This window comes from Apteryx rowi, unplaced genomic scaffold (assembly GCF_003343035.1).
Source record: "Apteryx rowi isolate R43461 unplaced genomic scaffold, aptRow1 scaffold_71, whole genome shotgun sequence".
Classification (NCBI taxonomy): Eukaryota; Metazoa; Chordata; class Aves; order Apterygiformes; family Apterygidae; genus Apteryx; species Apteryx rowi.
The window spans coordinates 3,245,752-3,250,290 of NW_020450994.1; positions in this window are offsets into that span (position 1 = coordinate 3,245,752).

Here is a 4,539-nt window from a genome sequence, read left to right on the forward strand (position 1 = left end):
CCTGCCGGCGCCCGAGTCCAGCCATGACGGTGCCATGCGGAGGAGCACTGTTGGGTGCACCACCCAGGGGCCAGCCATGGGTCCCGCTGGACCCAGGGGCCACGTGCGACCACAGCGCACATGACCTCAACAGCCACRGTGCCTTGCAGGGCACACGTGCAGCATCGCCCGCCCTGCTGGGGCACAGCGTGCACCCTGGCCAGCCCATCCCTGCCAAGATGGGTGCAGCGCCCCACCAGTCCCTTAAGGGCTTCCATGCACCCAGTCTTCCCCAGACAGTCCCTTGCCTTCCCCAGCTCGATCGGGGCAAGTGGCTGGAGCACGGGATGTGGCTTGGTGCTCCAGCCAGCAGCGCGAGCAGGGCACGGGCTCAGGCCTTGCACAGGGCAGAAAGGGGGCAGACCCCAGATGGGCCCTGTTGTGGGTCTGTCCCCGTCTGCCCAGGACTCCCACAGCCCCAGAGGGCTGCAGGTCTGGCCAAGGACGCTGCAGGGCTAAGCGCCACGTGGACAGCACAGAGCGTCACCCTCCCCAAGGGGGCTGGCGCCTCTCCAGGGCAGGGTCCTCAGTCCTCCCCAGACTGCCCAGCCCCACGGGGACCCACGGAGGCCAGGGTGGCCCAAGGTCTCCACTCCTTGCCAGCRCCTTCCCCTCCCTTGGGTGACGCATGGCCCCGTGCCTGCCCGCCGCCGCCYCTCCACGTGCCACAACAGCCGCATGGCCCATCCTCGACGCAGGGAGCCCTGCCGGCCCCCGGCCGAGCTGGAAGGCGGCGGGTGAGCGCGAGCAAGGTCAGAGGAGGCACATCTGTCCTGCGGTTTGCAGCCTGGGAGTTTCTCTGAGGCTGTAAATAGCCGAGTTCCCCTTCTGCTCATCTCAAAAGCGAGAAGGGGAATGTCCCCCTGGGAGGGGGGAAGAGTTGTATGAGCGTTGCTGCTGTTACAAAAGCTATTTTTAATTTTATTAAAATCTGTCTCTTTTATAAATGCCCAAAATATCCAGGGTCTTTGCTATAAAGATCGGTGCAGCGACTGCATAGGGCCCCCCTGGGGATGTGGGCAGTCCCGCGGGCACCCAGGGGACAGCAGCGCTCACGGGGGGGTGAAGCTGGTGGCGGGGGACCCCAGAGGCTCCCCTTTGAGGCAGGGGGATGCAGGGGGAGCGCCAGGGGAGCAGGGCACCCCGGGGAGCAGCGGGGGCTGGGGGCCGCCCTCGAAAAGGGGCGCGCGGCTGATGTAGCGGTCGAGCGGGCTGGGGAGGGTGCCGGYGCGGGCGTGCGCCTGGAGCAGCAGTTCGTGCAGCGTCTCGCCCACCTGCACCAGGTTGTCGGAGATGACGTGGAGGTGGGAGACGGTGTCGCTGGCCAGGCTCTCCAGCAGCACCTGCTGCTGCTGTGACGTCTGCAGGATCTGCACCAGGAGCTGCTGCACGCTCTGGAGCAAGCCCGCGACGCTGGCGCCTGCAGCGAGAYGGGGCGCGGGGTCAGCGGGAGCGAGCCCTGAGCAGGCCTCCGAGGCGGTGCAGCGCCAGGCTTTGCCCCGCACACTGCCGGGATGGGGGGGGTGAGGACGCACCTTGCAGGCTTGTGCCTGACGCCTCTTCACCTGCTGCTGTCTGCTCGCTCGCAGCAGCCCTTCCAGGGGAGCCCGAGTCTCTGGTAGCCGCCGGCAGCGCTTGGTTTCCCGTTCCCATCACCAGGGACATTTCRCCAGGGGAACCTGCCAAGACAGTTTGGCATGGAGAGAGCACCAGGGTCGCAGAGCTGCCCACACCCTGTGCCCGGGCTGGCCTCCCTGCTGCAGCGCCTGATGCCAGCGTTGCCTCCGGGAGGTGCGTGCCCGCATCCCTATGGGCAGGCAGCACTTGTTTGAATCCCCCCCCAAGTCGCAAGCCGAGCCTGCTGCACTGCACGAGAAGCGACTGCAGACTCTTACCAGCTTTTTGTTCAGCAATTTCCTGCTTCAGGAGTGGGAAGGCGGCGTGAAAGTCTGGAACAAGAGCAGATGCAGCACGTGAGCGGGCACGACCATCTCCCGCCCAGGGCGCTCAAGCACGGTGCAGGTGCGATACTCACCAAGGAGGGGAAGGGGAGGGAACGGGTGGCCAGCATCTGCAACGAGAACCGTATCAGAACCGCAGGCATCACAGCCCTCTGCTCACGCGGCTGAGCAAGGTTACTGGGCCAAGCAGGGCAAAAAAAGCCTTACGTGGTACAGGAGAGGGAGCAGGAGGCACTCCAGCTACGTGGTCCAGACGAGCTGCTGGGAGAGAGCAGAGGGGAGAGATGCGCGGTCTGACGGGACCTGTGGGGCAACCCAACCAGCCCAGGGTCTGCCTCGCCTGCCACGGCCAGCCCCGCAGCCCGACATGCCCTAGCCACAGCTCCACAGCGCCCTGCCGGCCCTCAAAGCGTTTTACAAGCTAGATACAAAAGCAGGAGTCACTCACCCACCACTGCAATGCAGCCACCTCTGGGGTGGAAGGCAGCAGCTGTTTAGCAGCGCACAGCAACGCTACACAACAGATTAGGACAGGAGTGAAGGAGAATCCCACATCCACTTGAAACTGCAGGGGGAATTTATGGAGACAGAACGTAATTATCCAGTACGGAAGCTGGCCAGGACGCCGGGGTTCACTCCCTGGCATTAGAGAGGGGGGAGGCAGAGGGATATGAAGCAGCCAGGGCTTTCCCAAAGACTCCTGCAGTGCAGTGCCCTGGGATCAGGACCAACCGGAGATATAACCCTTCTGATCTTGTTTGCTCATGTTTGCAGGGGAGATGTTTAACCTGTTTCTGCCCTGGAGGCCTAATCCTTGCCAGCTAGCGAGCAGGCTGGGGGTAACAGCATCCGCTTCCTTCACCTGCCTAGACAAATCAGACCCAGGGATGTACCCTGGATCACCTTGGTGGCAAACCTCCCAAGCACTCGTCTGGGTGTGCAGGCAGTGAGGGAGGTGCAGAATCTGTGCCTGAGTATGCTGCAGGGCAGGGGAGCTCTGGGGCACATGCATTCTGGGCTCTGGCCCTCATACCCTCTCCAAACTAAGTTTTATGGTGTTGCTGGGGAGGGGGAGGGAGCCAGGACCTGCTAAAGTGAAGAGGAGTCACATGCCTGCATTGCCGCACAGCCAGAAGAGCCCCCTGGACTGGATCAGGGCCACTGTCCCCTAGAGGCCTTGAGCCCCATCACCTGCCCCCGACCAGCCAGCAATTTTCCCTGTGCCCAAGGCTGGGTCAGAGCTGTGGACCCCTCCTTTCCCATCCCACCCTTCCCCTCCCTTCACTCCCTGGGGCTGGTTTGGAGCCAAAGCCTCTGGAGGGAGAAGTCCCAACATCCCCATTCTGTGTCCAGGAGCATCCCTGCCTAGGGACCATACTGTAGCTGGTCCCTCCTGGGAGAAGGGCCCCTCACTCCTTAAGCCCATCACGTTCCCATCATGCTGGAGCGGGCTTGGGCTGGAGTTGTGGCCATGCAGCCCAGCGCAGCAGGGCAGACCAGTACTTACGGCTCGCAGGCTCGTCCTTCACGCACTGCAGCGGCGGGGACGGCGGCATGCCCGGGGCGTCTGTGCAGGTGACGTGCTCTGCAGAGGGAGCAGCAGGGGAGGTGCCATGGGAAGAAAAGACCTTCAGTAGCAGAGACGAGGGGTCCCAGCCACCCTGGGGAACAAGAGCCAGACTGCCCCAGACAAAGCCCCACAGGGACTGGTCCCAGGCATGAACCAAGGAGCACAACCAGTTGCTGCCCAGCGCGGCACCGCAAGCCAGCGGTCAACAGGAGGAAACAGAATGAACATCCCAGGGAGGGGCATAGCTGTCCACACCCTCCCCTCCAGGCCCCCAAAATCACGTAAACTCTCCCCAGCCCCTCTGAGATGTAAACATCACTGCGCAGCCAGGACAGACCCCACTTCAGCCACCCTAGCCCATGGGTACCTTGCAGCTCAGGTGAGGATGGAGAGTGGTCCTCGAGGGGTGGCCCACGCTTCCTGGGAGGCAGCTTCACCCGGTCTACGAAGAGAGAAAGGGATCAGGCAAGGAGGAGGAACAGGCACTGAGCCAGCAGTGTGGAGTGCAGAGCAAGCTCCTAGCGAGGAGCAGTGCTACTCCAGCCCGGCACACCRGCAAGGCAAGGGCTGGGGGCGCAGAGCCCGTGCCGAGCAGCCCCACTACCCTGCGGGCCCAGCCGCGTGCTCCCCTCCTGCCCCCAAAGGCTCGCCGCCCCCTTGGGAGGGCCGCRACCCACCTGGCAGCCGCCTCTCGCCGAAAACGGGCCGCCCGGCCGCCTTCCAGATGGTCTTCATGGCGCGGTAGTGCGGGGGCACGCGCGGCGAGTGGCGGCCGGCCTGCCGGCGCGTCTCCCGCTCCGAGTAGAAGGCCTGCTTGAGCGCCTTCCACTTGGAGCGGCACTGGGTCACGCTGCGGCTGTAGCCGGCCGCCGCCAGCCCCCGGGAGATGTCCCGCCACAGCGCCTCGTTGGGCCGCGACGTGGAGGCCATGAGCAGGGCCACCTGCCCGCAGCCCCCCACCAGCGCCAG